Source organism: Ursus arctos, unplaced genomic scaffold, assembly GCF_023065955.2.
Source record: "Ursus arctos isolate Adak ecotype North America unplaced genomic scaffold, UrsArc2.0 scaffold_37, whole genome shotgun sequence".
Taxonomy (NCBI): Eukaryota; Metazoa; Chordata; class Mammalia; order Carnivora; family Ursidae; genus Ursus; species Ursus arctos.
The window spans coordinates 18,275,613-18,291,579 of NW_026623053.1; the positions used below are offsets into that span (position 1 = coordinate 18,275,613).

General features: G+C 38.4%; 1 long non-coding RNA gene across 1 annotated transcript in view; it reads left to right on the plus strand.

Moving 5' to 3' along the window:
• Positions 1-15,967, plus strand: part of LOC123001852 (uncharacterized) — a 133,784-nt gene that overhangs the window by 38,257 nt on the left and 79,560 nt on the right. The window contains exons 7-9 of the long non-coding RNA XR_008957191.1: positions 3,806-4,090; positions 5,024-5,137; positions 7,740-7,800. This is a non-coding gene — a long non-coding RNA (uncharacterized LOC123001852). The remainder of the gene's footprint in view (positions 1-3,805; positions 4,091-5,023; positions 5,138-7,739; positions 7,801-15,967) is intronic.

Sequence of the window (15,967 nt, forward strand, 5' to 3'; positions counted from 1 at the left end):
GGTCTCATCTGGGCTCTTTCTTATGTTCCACTGTTTAATGTATCCTTTTGCCAAGACCATGCTATTTTGATTGCTGTAGCCTTATAATAAGTCTTGAAATAGAGTAGTGTTAGTCCTCCAACGTTGTTCTTATTTTTCTTCAATATTGTGTTGGTTGTTCTAGGTCTTTTGCCTTTCCATATAGAATCAACTTTTTGATATTTATAAAACAGCTTGCTGGGATTTTGGTTGGGATTGCATTATGTCTTTAGATTAAGTTGGGAAGAATTGATTTCTTAATTCGCAACATTGAATCTTCAAATCTGTGAACATGCATTATTGCTCCATTTATTTAGATCATTTTTTTAATCGCTGTTTCATAGTTTTTTGTATATAGGTCGTACACATACTTTGTTAAATTTGATCCTAAATATTTCATTTTTGGGAGTGCTATTATAAATGGTATTGTCTTACTGATTTCAAATTCCAGTTGTTTATTGCTGGCATACATATAGGAAAACAGTTGACTTTTGTGCATTAATTTCATATTCTGTGGCTTTTTATTCACTCTTTTAGATTTTCTACAAAAAATTCTCATTATCTATGAATAGAGACAGTTTTATTTCTTTCCTTTCAATCTGTATACCTTTGATTTTCTTTTCTTATTTTATTCCACTGATTAGTACTTACAGTACATTAAACTGGAATGATGAAGAGAAATCCTTGTCTTGTTCCCAGTCTGGGGTGAGGGCAAATGATCAGTATTGAATTCACCACTAAATATTATGTTAACTTATGTTTTTTGTAGATGTTATCAAGTTGAGGAAGTTCCCTTTTATTCCTAGTTTGCTGAACGCTTTTTAAAAAATTGCTCATGGGGGAGGGGTGCATGGGTGGCTCAGTTAAGCATCTGACTGTTGATTTCTGCTCAGGTTATAATCTCAGGGTCATGGGTGTGAGCTCCCCTTGGGCTCCACACTCAGTGAAAAGTCTGCTTGTTCCTCTCCCTCTGCTCCCCCCTTCACCCTCTCTCTCAAATGAAGAAATAATAAAATCTTAAAAAGATTGTTAATGGGTGTTGAATTTTGTTAAGTGCTTTTTCTGTGTCAGAATGATTGTATGATTTGGCTTCTGAAGTGTGTTGATTTGGTGGATTATACTAATTGATTTTTGAGTGTTGAACGGGACTTGTCTGTTTGGAATAAATACTAGTTGGTCTTGGCGTAGACTTCTTTTTGTACATTGTCAGATTCAATTTGGTAATATTTTGTTGAGGATTTTTGTATCCATATCGGTGTGTAGTTTTTGTTTCTTGTAATATCTTTATCTCCTTTTTGGTATTAAAGTAATGCTTTAGGGGCGCCTGGGTGGCTCAGTCGTTAAGCGTCTGCCTTCGGCTCAGGGCGTGATCCCAGTGTTCTGGGATCGAGCCCCACATCAGGCTCCTATGCTGGGAGCCTGCTTCTCCCTCTCCCACTCCCCCTGCTTGGTGTTTCCTCTCTCGCTGGCTGTCTCTCTCTCTCTCTCTCTCTCTCTCTGTCAAATAAATAAATAAAATCTTAAAAAAATAAAGTAATGCTTTAGCATGAATGGAGAAACATTCCCTTTGCTTCTATTTTCTTCAGGAGATCAGAGTCATATCAGAATCTGGATCTGTTGCTTGCTTTGTCTCCTCAGGCTATTTCTTCTTCCTTTTTGGTGTGGCTTGGAATTTTTCTTGGAAGCTATTTATGTTGTATTGGAGAAGAGGAACTGAGGGAAACAGGCTCCTACTGTGAGGATTTATGTCAATATGGAACCGGGCTGTATTTGTTGTTGCTAAAGATTCCAGACACTTTAAATTCCTCTGGTACCCTTGTTTCTTGTCTCCTCTTGACTTTCCCTAAGTACTTCTCCTCAGAAAAAATCCGTGTCTGTAGTTCTTCAGCTGTCAGCCACTGTTACTACACTGGAGTCTCATTGGTGTGGGGATAGTTAGTGAGCCTGTGTCTATGGCCTGGGACCTTCACAAGTTTTTTTTTTTTGTTTTTTTTTTTGTTTTTTTTTTTTGTTTGTTTTTAAATAGCTTCTCCCCTCTTTCCTATCTCCTTTAGGTGAGACAGAGAGGCTAGTTGGGGCTGGAGTTCTAGGGCTCTGAAAAAAACCCTGAAAAAGTCTTTTCTTCTGGAAAGTAGGCTTTGGTTATACAGAAGACCCTGGGCGTATTTCACAAGGATTCTTTTTTTCCCGTGCCAGAGAGACACAAGGGAATTTTCAAATTCTTTAAAATGACTATGTAAATATTCCTACAAGTTTATAGCTCCAGTGGCTTCTGCTCTGGATAGGGGAGATTTGGGCTGTGACTTTGAATTTGTGTTTCTTCAGATTTGGGAGCAGTGGTTTGCCCTGCAAACTCAGTTCTTTCGTGGGTTCTAAAAAGTCATTGGGTTTCAGTTTGTTCAGCTTTTTCTTGTTGTAAGAATGGGGTGAAGAATTCCAAGCTCTTCACATGTCATAGCTGAAACTGTCAGTCCATTTTTAAATGACCTATTTATTTTATTCTATTCATATCTAATCTGTTGCATAGGGCATGGCATATCTCTTCTATGTTTCTCCCTTTTTTTCTCCCATCACTTCCAACTCCCCAACACTGCATGTACACATACTGTACTTGTCCCCCGTGGACATCTGTGTTTTCTTTTGTTTTTTGTTGTTTTTTTTTTTATTTTTTCTTTTCTTTGTTTTTATTATCTAGTAGTTTTACAGTTTCTTCTTAATTGAATCTTTGATTCATCTTGAATTTACTTTGGTGGAAGGAGTGAGATATCCATCGCTTTTTGTTTTTGACCAAATGCCAGGCTATTTTCTGGATAAGTCTATCTTTTCTCCAGTGATATAAAATAATATCTGTTTTGTATACTAAATTTAAAAATATATTTGATATATCTCTGGACTCTCAGATTTATTTCATTGATCTGCCAGATTACTCCTGTACCAGTACCAATTTATGTAAGTTTCATAACTTGGTGAGTTACTTAGAAACATGATATTTTAAAAATGTAATGCATTCATGGTATAGTTTATTTTAAGAAGAATTGATGTCTTTATAATATTTATTTTACCTCTCTAAGATCAGATTTCTTTTCATTTATTCACCTTACATTGTATTGCTTGGTAGAAATATTTAAAGTTTTTTTTCTCATAGATCCAACATATTTTTTTACATTTATTTTAACTATTTCATCTGTTCATTATGTTTTCTTAGCAGTTTTTATTTCTACATAGGAAAGCAATTGATTTGGGGACATTATTTTGTAACCAGAGATTTTACTGAATTATCTCATTGTATCTAATAGTTTTTAGTTGTCTCTCTTGGGTTTATGATTATATAACCATATCATTTTCAAATAATGATAATTTTGCCTTCTATTTTTTGCCTCGTTTATTTCTCTTGCCTAATGACAATGGCCAATCTTTTTTAGAACAATTTTAACTAATAGAACACTCTTCATTGTAATAGACTTTTCTCTTTTAACCATAATTTCTTCATTGTCTTGTTAAATTGTAAAGTCCTTGGGGTAGAGACCTTTTATTCCTAATGCCTAACAGAATATTGGCCTAGAGTAGGTACTTAATAGATAGTTGTAGAATGACTTAGGCAGAGTAAGGTGAACTAAGCTGAGCTGAGGTCAGTAGACAGATACCCAGATATGTTAGCCTATGTAAAGTGAGTATTGTTGAATGTCAGACATAGCGAAAGTGCCTCTTCATCAGACCCATGAAGTCTGGTTTGAGCCCCACAGCTAGAACCTATGATTTTTTACTACAATTGAACTATATCCTTTAGGTCTGTTTCAGGTCAGTTGAAGGAAGAGAACACTCCTGCCCATGGTCCATCTTTTAGGCACAACTAACTGCCCTGGAAGACAGAGCTTTAAATTTGTAAAAGCTGGAATATACAGAGAAGTTGCAGAAGAGAAGTGGGAGTGCTTCGTAGATTCTACACAGCCATCCTGCAGCACAAGACCCCCCGCATTTTCAGAATCAGGAGGAACTTTCCCTGGTTCCTGGGGACTCCAACAGTGGTCTTGGATTGCAGGTAGAAAGAGGAAAGCAGGAGCTTGGCTTGACGGTACGTGATAAGCGTCTAGACTCTGAAGGATGCAGAGAAGTAGCTGTATATCCAGGGCAGCTCTGAGAGCTCCATCAGCGGGGCCTGCCTGGAACATGGTCAGGGGAACAGAATTGTCAGCAATGGGAACATGAAAAAGACTCCTGGTTAGAATGGAACCACAGTGAGAACAGCAAGTGCCGTAAATAAACCAAAGACACCTGGATTCTTGGGTTATGAGCAGGGGCCGAGTAGTCGCAGTTTAATGGGCTGTCAAATAAATGGACAAACTTGAAACCCAAAGGCTTTGGCTTGTGGCCTGATGGGCAAGTGTCTCTGGCTCCATAGTGGCTCCTGTAACCCCCAAATGGCAGTCCAAAAATAGTGCTCTCCTTTTCAACTCTGTTCCAGTAAGTCCTTTATCATGCATCTCTATTTCAGAGAAGATTGCTTCTAACTTTTCCATTAGAAAAATGAATATTATGATGGATTTCATTTTTCCATTGAAGTTAATTGGCCATGGGCAATAATACTAAGCACTGCATCTAGTGGAAAGAAAAGCAGAGAGATGTTGTTCACAAATTGCTGTGGGGAAGCAGAGATCACGGTTCATTTGAGGAACTGAGGCTTCTGATGAGCTGTGCTACTTGAGGCAGACAGGATGCTTCTCAGTGCCTAGCAACTTATTCCCAAATGGGTTTTGTGCCTTTGTTCTTTCACTCATTAATCCATTCAATTCTTTCTGAGTGTATATCAGATGGAAGGTATATTATGCACAGAACTATAGATTCAAAGATGAACAGACGGTCTTCCAGGCTAGTGTGGATAAGGTGTCACTGTCCTGTCTTTATATAGTATATAAATATAATTTTAGTCATGAACCTCTATGGAAAGGTTAAGGAAGCGATGATTCCTCTCTCCAAGAAAAAGCCCTGATTTTTCATACAATTCCAGGGAATGCCCAGCCACCTGACACGTGTGCATGGAGGCCCTCAGGTTGGATCTCCCACCAAGAATGCAATGGACCTCAGGATCAATGGCAAAAGACTGTGAGCTTCATGCGTCAAGGTACCGAACGCTATGTTCTCTAACCAAGTTCTTCTTTGACATCCTATACACTTTTATAACCCATTTGTCCCTCTTCCTGTTTTAATCTGAAATCTTAACTATTTCCCCTCCTTATGGTAGTATGGTATCACTGAACACTAGTGAGGGCTTGACTGAGGATGGAGGCAGCATTTGGAAATACTGCCCACTGGCAGTGTGTGTTTCTACAGCAGCTCCCACCCCCAGGAGCTGGAAGAGATTTTGGTTGGATTGAGCCACAGTCTTACCTAGGATCCCACAGCTTGTTAATGGTAGAGTCAGAATTCCTGATTCCCAGGTCTGCGCCCTAGCACTGGTTCATTCGAGACACTGACTCCATCTCTAGTTCTATCTTCTGAACTGAAAACTCCATGTAAGATTTAACAAGCACTTTTCCTCAAGGGTTTTAAGAATCTGTTTGCCAAATGTGTTAGAGACAAAGATGGGGCAAGTGGGGTATTTTCCTGATTAAAAAGAATAAGTTAATACTGTGCCACCCCATCACATACACAGTTTTAAAGGCCAAAAAAAAGAGAAGGATTTCAAAAGAAGCATTTTCATCGTAAGAGATAAAACAAAACTTTTTTTGGTAATCCCCTGATATAGACAATAAATAAATTTTTAAAAAGACATTTTTCTGGACAAAGCTTTTTTTTCCTATGGTGTAGGACACTAGTGTTGTCCAAGTAGAAAAAAAATGTGGAAGTCAGGAAATGAAATGTTGACAGACTCACAACCTCAGGGGCCAAATGGTACTATAATGATTTCTCACATTCTTTAACTTTCAAAAGACCCTAGAGATTGCTTTTGTTGCATATTTCATGGAGTCATCTGTCTTTTTTACCAGAGCTAGTATATGTTCAAAACTTTAAATAAATTTTTCCCCTGTGTCAAAGGACCAAAACTTCACCCACTGTAGTCTAGTAGGAAATTCACAGGGTTCACAATGGAAGGAAGAGTCTTGGTATAGCCTGGAAGCCAGGTGCATCTGCTGCTATGGAAACAGCCCCAGGTAGGCATTTCTTGTTATATGTGTTTTCCTACCTCAGCCAAGAATAATCAATGCCATAAATCATCTTAAATGACACACTCTTTTTAGGCATACTCCTTTGGATTTGCTGATATGGTGTCATTTAAATGACACCATAAGGAGAAAGTCTTCCTTCAAATCTATATTTTGCTGTTTGAGAGTAAGAGTGAAGGGCAGGACATGAAGGAACAGTGCTTTGCCTGGGGAAAAGCACTATGAAAAGTATGTGAAAGAAACGGTTTAAGCTTCAAGGTCTAAATACAACTACCAGCCGAGATATATATAAAGCAAGTGCAAGGATATTTGAATATAAAGCACACAGGGCTTGATATAGGGAAAGCATTCAATATAGACAATTGTTTTCTACTAATACTCCTACTCCTGCTTTTCAAATCAGATTTATAAAAAGCACCTGTCATAATTCATATCCATCAAAATGGAAATGCTTCTGAAGCTATTTTCACATCTATGGTGAAAGGTACCTCAATTTCCAAAAGAATACATGTCATCCTAGTAAGAGCACAAGAGTAGAGAAACCCCTAGTTTTAGGTAAACCTACCAGCAACATTTTTCCAAGTTTTTGGAGCCTATTGATAGCATCTCTAAGGAGGATTATTAATATTCAGGGTTAGGAGTAAGTATACCTGTTTCTCAGGAGTTGATCTGGAGAATTAGGTTTGGAATAGAGAATAATCTAGGTGCTGTTGGTGTTTTCGATGACAGTAATCGTGGTAATGGCCAAGTAGGGAGAGTGCCTGGAAATAATCAATAGTTCTCAAGTTTGTGTGTATGAGATGTATTTGGTATGCTTGCTAAAAATGTAAATTTCTAGAAGCTGGCTCCCAATGATTTTGGTTGAGAAAGTAGAGTGTGGGGACTGGGAAGCTGCATTGTGAAGAAGTCCCCCATCTGACTCTGATGAGCTAATCTGTATTTCACACTGTGAAATGCTGGAGATCCTGTTTTGGCACTGACATGTATGCTAATACTTCTAGATTCCATCCTGGATAATAATAATAACAACGTATAAAATACGCTCATTCTGTATCCCTGGGTAGTTGTGGTATTCTTTTTTAAGTCACAATATATCAACATGTTTGATTTAAAAGTAAGCAAAACAAAACACGACATTTATTAAAAAATTCAAATGGTACAGCTACAACATGACAATTTATATTATAACATTTTGGTGTGGTGTGAAAATGCAGAAAAAAATTTTACACACATAAAGATGATCAATTTTCAAAACATAGCTCATTAGTATCTAACTGTTCATGATTCTGAGGTTATTTACGGGCTGCAACCAATAGTCTCCTACTCTATATCGTCAACTCCTCAACTAATTTAGTCTGTATTACAAACCAACCTCAGAATCAACATTCTTTCAACAAAATATAAGAACATAATGCTCTTAATCAGTAATAGGATGACAGAACTTAAAGACAGTTTTCACATAGAAGTCACATAATGTATTGACAGAAAAACTACTAGATTAATGGTACACTGCCTATCATATCACCCCAAAGATGACAAATACCTTCTTTCCACACTTAGGCCGACATCATTCAACACTCTTCTCAGCTAAATCACGTGCTGCCTCAGAATCCTTTTCAACGTAAGTAGTCACTCATCTGTCAGAGTTGGCTTGAAAATGAAATTATATTTTCTATACCTGCCCCCAAAAGCACCTCTCCCTATCACATACACACATTCCACCTCTTCCACGCCTTCCCCCAAGCTTTCAAAAACAAGTCATCGGTATAATTCATAATGAAGTAAAGTCTTGGTAGAAAACCCCATTTTGCCATACATTAAATTAAGAGCAAGGTTTCCATGTCTTTTTTTTTTTTCTGCTTTTCTAGAGATTCTCCCAAGAGTGTCATGTTTGTTCATTAACTTGCAGTAGGTAGTTTATATCAAGTAGACAGTGATTCCAGTGCATATATTCAAATTCATCAAAGTACTGAGGAATCAAAAAGCCTACCTTTCTCTTTGAAGTTTCAATTTAAAATAAACCAACCAATGAAAAACCTTGATTGTTTTAGGAAAGCATCATATGTCTCAATTTAACCATTTTTAATGCTTAGCCAATGTCTTGGTCTGTTCAGTTTGCTGTAAGAAAAGTACCACAGACTGGGTGGATTAAACAACAGAAATATATTTCTCACAGTTCTGGAGACTGGGAAGTCCAAGATCAGAGCATGGGCGGATTCATTGTATAATGAAGGCCTACTTCCTGTTTCATAGATGACCTTCTTCCTGTATCCTCACATGGCAGAGGAACAAAGGAGCCCTCTGGGGTCTCTTTTATAAGGGTACTCATTCATGAGGACTCTGCCCTCATAACCTAATCACCCCAAAGGCCTCACCTCACCTGCAAATATGAACACGTTAAGGACTAGGTTTCAACATATGAATTTTTGAGGGGATATAGGTATTTAGTCTGTAGCAGCCAAATTGTATTTTGTTTACTTTTCTATAAAATCTAAATTTTAAAAAGTTGTGATACTTACATTTTTTGTTCTTGTTTTTGTTTTGTTTTTTTGAGAGAGAGAGAGAGAGAGGGAGAAAGAGAGAGTGAGCAGGGGGCCAGGGTGGAGTGAGGTAGGGGAGGGGCAGAGGGAGTGAGACAATCACTATGCCCAGTGCTGATCCCGATGTAGGACCCTGAAATCATGACCTGAGCCAAAATCTAGAGTTGGATGCTTAATTGACTGATCCACCCAGGTGCCCTATGATGCTTATGTTTTAAATTTAAAAATAAAATTGTCATTTTTATATAACTTACAATATTCAGAAAAACACATAAAAGAAAATTAAAACCATCTATAAAATTTCTACCCAAAGGGAGTCACTTTTAACATTGGTATCTTTTTATCCATTTTATTATCTATGTATTTTCATGTGAATGTGTCTTTTTCTTTTATTTTCCCACAGTATCTGGCTAACTTTGGGCATAGAGTTTGCATCTCGCTTTTTTGAAATGTAATATTTCATGAGCATTTGATTTAAAATTAAGAGTATGAAGTTAGAGTATCTTTTCAAGACATGTTTTTACTGTGTCTTAATCTGGGTCTTCCCAGGAGCAAATGACAAATGTGACTAAACCTGCAAGTATTTTGTTAGAAATTCCTGTGTGACGGGGCGCCTGGGTGGCACAGCGGTTAAGCGTCTGCCTTCGGCTCAGGGCATGATCCCAGCGTTCTGGGATCGAACCCCACATCAGGCTCCTCCACTGGGAGCCTGCTTCTTCCTCTCCCACTCCCCCTGCTTGTGTTCCCTCTCTCGCTGGCTGTCTCTATCCTGTCAAATAAATAAATAAAATCTTAAAAAAAAAAAAAAAAGAAATTCCTGTGTGAGAGAAAATAGGAAGGGAGTCGGAGAATGTTGGAATAACCATCACACCACCATGCCAGACTGACCAGGAAGGGGTCTGTCCTAGTACCCTGTTTCTTTGGTCACTAGCTGGGAGCAGGCCTCAGAGGGTATGGCCTCGGTGCAAATTCAGTAATGGATTTCAAAATGCCAGGTGGTCCCTTGGTCAATTATATTTCCCGTAGTTGGAGGTCTATGAGGCACATTCTCATGGCCCCCATGTTAAGGCTGCATGATAGTCCATCATATGGAAAGATTCCATCCGCCTCCCCAATCTTTTCCAACAATTGTACATCAGTGATTGTTTTTCTCAGTTGGGCTCCTAGAAATGAAGTTGCTGGATCATGGCTGAAATTGATTTCTAAATATACAGCATTTAATATTTCTTAATAGTTTTCCCAAATGAATTTCTATATAAACTATGATATATTTACTTGAATCTTTCTAGTTATTTGGAAGGTATACATCCTTCTACTAGTGACTATCTTCAGGTTTTCAAAATAATTTTTCAGTCTGTGTTTGATACTAGCCTATAAAATAGCTACTTAAGACATTCTTATGCTCTCCTTCTCTAATTTTTCATATACTAACTTCTCCATCTTCATGAGTATCATATGGAATTTGAGGCCAAGATTATTGTTATTAAATTATGTTATTAAATATAAAAATTACCTCTTTCAGGTGTATATCATTTCACATTAGCAATTCATATAAAGTTAGAAATAACAGAGTATTATTTCCGTAAATAAACTAAAATAAACAAGTAAAACCCTGTTCCTAAGAACCATACTTTAAAAAAGAATCACTTACTCTGGTTTGCTAAGTAAGTCTTTTGATAATGGATTTTATGTTAGCGGCAACATCCCAGGGGAACAGAGTTATCTTCACTGAAACAGAGTTTTCCCTAAAATTGATTTCGAACCAAGGAAACTTGGAGCTGATCTAATTATGCTGCAGTGTACTACTGTGAGTTGGCCACCGAGAGCTTCCTCCTCCCACTCATCGCTGAAGTTCTGTCCTGTGTAGGAAGCTGCCTTCCTCCCCAGCCACTGGTTGGCATCAGCGTTTTAATGAAGGCCAATCTCCATTTCTCCCACTTCTGTGCTGCATAACATTTCACAGCAGAAATACGTGGTCTCTATTGAACATAATTCTCCTGCCCACGTCAATGATAAAATAGTGACTCCATGCTGAAAATATAACTTCATATCCATCTCTTTGCTGAGGGGAGAAAGTTTTAATCACCTCACATGAAGGTATTAACAGTGCGAATACACAGCAAAACTACAACAATCTTCGTATACTTTCAACATTGGGAAATAAACTCTTCTTTGAAATGTAATTTTCTCATTTACCTACTGGCATTTTTTTTACTCCTTGTCAGGGAAATAGCCCTCACTGTGTCTCTATCCAGAGTGCCAACCTGCAAAATCATAAAGGGGCGGGTGGAGCAGGGAAGCTGGCAGGGGTGTGGTGGGCGATTAGTATTCGGTTAAGAGGCTAACAGAATTGTCCTGTGCAATATTAACCACCCATAACACCACTTAGTTTGATAACAGCTAGCCCTGTGAATATTTAACTTTCATAATGTTTGCTTTCCTGATAGTGGGTCACTTTCATATGTGAAATATAGCCGATTGCTTATTATTAATTAGACCTGAGGTGACCTTCAGAATTTAATATTCTTTCAACAGTGATATGTGTAATTTACTACATGTTAGCATACATTCAAACTGTGAGAACATTTGAGTTTAAAATAACACAGGCTTGGAAAGAATCTTGATAGGCCATCTAACTTATCCATTCAGTTGTCTGTTGCAAATCAGTTCCAGTCTAGATGCTGAAGGGCATTCAGTTAAATGTAAGTTGTGTTCTATCCCCTTCTGTCCTCAGGCTCTGCCTTCAGGGGAAAATGAAAAGACCTCATAAGAATGCAAGGCAGGGCTGGTTGACAGACCTTGATTATCCTCTTTTGAGTTCAGAGCAGAGAAAGGGCAATGTGGGCAGCAGGAAAAGACCTATTAGGACAAGAAACAGTTGGAATGGCCGGAGAGAAGGGTAGGGTTTGGGGAGGCAGGTGAAGGGAACAGCAGGAAGCCAGACAATTCCCACCTGTGACTGTAAGGGTTCAGATGACAGGTTTGTCGGTCAGCCAGCCTCCCAGCTGCCTCGGGCCATTCCTGACCACGTGAGGTTGAAAGTCCCGACCACTTTTTCAGAAATGTGGATGGCTGGGGCAGGTGGATGCCTTTTGGAAAGATATATAGCTTCTTTGATCTAGTGATTTATAGAAAGCCTCTGTGATATGAACACAGGCTTATCTTCTATGATTCTCCTCAAAGCACCCCATGTTTTAGTCAAACACTCCGCTTCCTGTTCTTTGTGGCTTAAATTTATGAACTAATATTATGTGAGGCCAGGTGAATAAAGATAAGCCAGAAAGGGAACATGAGGCCAGTATATGACATGATATCATGGCATGCTTAAAAGTTAAGACTTCAATCATTAAGGCGTTAGCAAACCATTGATGGAGTTGAGCTTCTAATTGAGGCATGAGATAACTGGATTTGCATTTTAAACAGGTGAGTGGTGCTGCGGTGACATTGCATGGTTGTCAAGCACCAGAGTTCTGGAGTTGGACTCCTTCTCTGATCTTACTAGCTCTGACTTTATTAACTTCTCTAAGCCTCAGTGACCTCATCTGTAGAATGGGAATAAACAGCATTACCTTACACGTTTGTTTTGAGGGTCAAGTGAGATAATGCATGTAACATACTTAGTCTAGCTTCTGGCACAGAAAGAGAGAGCATTTAGTATATGTTGGCTGTTATTACTCTTATTATCCATCCAGGAGAAATATAAAGGATGGACGACTCTGCTGGCAGCTCAAAGGAAGGGCCTGGAGAACAAAAGATTAGACAGAAATCCATTCATGACAATATTTAGGAGAGGCACTGACACACTGAAATAAGGCTATAGTAAAGGATGGAGGAGGGCAAGCAAAGTTAACACTATGATGGGAGTAATATCAACAAGACTTGGTTTCTGAGTAAGTTGGGGGTGAAAAAGAGGGAGAAATCACGGATGATTATAAGGTTTCCAGCTAGGGTCACTGGTGGTGTGGTGCTATTGGCCAAGATGCAGAACAGAGAGTCAGCAGAACTTGCTCGTGCCCCACTCATAAACCACAACACACAACCTTCCAGCTGAAGGGGGTTTCCAATGCCTGAGGGCTTTCTCTGGTGACAAGGGCAAAGGAGATGGGAAGTGCTGGGGAATGATGTCCTAGTGACAGCCCTTAACCACCGTTTGACAAGAGTTGTGTGTAAATGTTGGCACATTTGCACCATAGGTGGGCTTACTCTGAGGTTCTTATTCTACTCCCAGAGTTTCCTGGTGGGAAACAACTCTGGGGTCCCGCAGTGGCAACTTGTTTGACAGCTAAGCCTTTTGACTATCTTCCCTTCCTGGTCTCACTACTCCAATTCTTGAATAGTCTTTTCTGGATCACCTTTCAAGTAAACTATTTGCACAGGAATTCTTGTCTAGGGATTTGCCCTGGAAGAAATAAAACTAAGAGAGTAGAGAATGGGAAAGGAATATAGGAAATAGGAAAGCAGTTTCTTTTTAGACATTTTGAGGGGGAGATGCCTTGGAATAGTCAAGAGATGGTCCAGAATGCAATGGAAATAAGGAAATGGAATTTAATAAATACTTGGGTTCTGGTATACTAGATTGGTGAGTAAACTACAAAAACAAAATAAAAAAACCAAACAAACCATGGTAGTTGAAATCCTCCCTATAAGGATAGCCTGTAATATAAGAATTTTGAAAAAGCTAGTGAAAAGCACTAGAATGGACACAAAAATGATGTGCTTAGACAAGTCAGCGTAGAATAAGAGAGTGATGTGGAAGCCAGAAGACACAACTTTTTAGGAAGGAGAGTCTGAATTTTTAAAATTAAAGCACAAATCCTTTTAGGGAAGTCCAAGTTTCATCTCTGTAATAGCCAAGGTGTTTCACATATAATGATAATAATAATAATAATAATAATAAATACATATTTGTCAAAGAATACCACTTCTCTTTATCCCACTGTGAAGATTCAAGAGAAAACTCTAGTTATGGAATGAATAAGTCATGGGAAAAAGGCATAGTATAGGAAATATAGTCAGCGATATTTTAATAGTGTTGTGTGGTGACAGATGGTAGGTACAATTATGGTGAGCACAGCATAATGTATAGAGAAGTTGAATCACTATGTTGTACACCTGAAACTAATGTAACATTGTCTGTCATTTATACTCAGATAATAAAAAATAAGAAAATGTTACGGGAGAAACTGAGGTGGTGAAATTAGGGGGTGAAGAGTAACAACAGATATTTTCATATTACATGATCTTTTCTGTTTTTTTGGTTGGTTAGTAATCTACTTATGTTTACTACATGATGGATTCATATTGTGAAGCAGTAGGCCCTCCCTATCATCTTCCCTTCACTAGCAGTCTGTATTCTCTGAGTCTATTCTTATTGCAACTAATAGCGGTTAATTTTTGGCATGGGGTAAAAGAACAAGGGGTTGAAGTCTTGAAGGAGGGGGAGGGAGAAAGTACAGGGATCCCATGCTACATAGCTCTCATACTTGCTCACCCTTGCCTGCCACTCCTCTTTCTCCCAAATTCTCCTTTACTACGTGATTATTGCATCTTAGGTTAGAATGGGAAGTTTTAACATGACATCATCATGATATAATTACTTTCAGGCTCTGAGTTTTGATGTCACCTCATTTTTTTTTTCCTTCTCTAGAGTTTGAGACATTATAGAGCAGCCAAAGTTTCAATTCCTCGTACCACAACAAGCTCTTCTATATTATGAAATATTTCCAATCTGTAGTCAATGACCTATTTATAGGTAGACATAGATGCAACTAAGTTTCTGAACTTCTTAAAAATTTTACACTGTTGGGGGCGCCTGGGTGGCACAGCGGTTAAGCGTCTGCCTTCGGCTCAGGGCGTGGTCCCGGCGTTATGGGATCGAGCCCCACATCAGGCTCCTCCGCTATGAGCCTGCTTCTTCCTCTCCCACTCCCCCTGCTGTGTTCCCTCTCTCGCTGGCTGTCTCTATCTCTGTTAAATAAATAAATAAAATCTTTAAAAAAAAAAATTTTACACTGTCTTTTGAAGTTACAGTGGGATCTAATTTATAGGGCAAAGAGGCATTTATATTGTTTATGAAGAGAGAATGAATACAAACACTTGCCTGAGGTTTAAGGTCTTTTCTGATTTCCTGTTCTCCTTTAATACATTGCATCTGGTTTTGCAAGACTGTCCAGAGAAACTTTATTCAAACTCTTCTAGAATGAAGAAAAAAATGGCTTCTTGGTGTAAATGGAAGAGATGAACTTAGTTGTTTATGATCAGGTCAGCCAATTTTATAAACTCTGGAAAATCATTCTTGTTTTAAAATATGTATGTTAGTTAAAGAATAATATCTGATCAATGCTGTACATTTTTCAGTGTTCAGTATCCCTAAATATTTAGCACCCCTAAGATTGTACTCAGTACCCTATTGCTTCCAGAAGTATCTTTTTTTACATTGTCTACTGTTGTACTAAGTCAATTACCAAGTTGTCTTTTCCCATTTATGTAAAGCCATTAAACCAATGTCCTGTCCTGTGCAGATACAATAAGCAATCACTGACAGTTTTCCACTTAATTACATGCTTCACTGGGTGCTTCTTGATTGAAAATATTCTCTCACAATTTCTTTTGTTTTATGCTCATGATCTCACCCCTGTAACATAAGGGATGATAAAGGAAGATCTGATTCAACAAGATGGCTTTTCTCGGTAGTAGCTGTACCTGTCACTCCAGTAAAATACATAACATCTTGCCCTTTACCTTCAGGCTGGGTTGTTCTCCCCTGTGGGTCACTGAGTCTTTCATTTTTCAGGAGGTATTACTCAGCCCTTGGGTTACCACTTCTCTGGAAGCTTGTTCATCAGAGGCCAAACACCTGCCTCCATTGGCCTTTTCTGGTATCTGGAAATAGCAAAGTTGCTGTGACATTTCTATTCAGAATTTTTTTTTAATTTCTTGACCTCCTGGTCATTGGGTCAGTAATTAGTGAGCTCCTACCACCTCCATGACTATGGCAGGAAGCTCTGAAATGGTTTTTGAAAAAGAATCACAAAAATCCCTTTACTCAACCAGTAGTCTTATTTGTTGGACCCAGAAACAACTTTGAGTTATAGTTGGACCAATGGATGCTTTGAAATGAAAATTTTGTTTAAATTCTTGTTCTTAAATGACTGATATATATGACTTATATTACCGATAGTCATGTTATTGCCATGGGCAATAATCGTGGACAGACACATGAACTTTATGAAGAAGAAACTCTCTGTT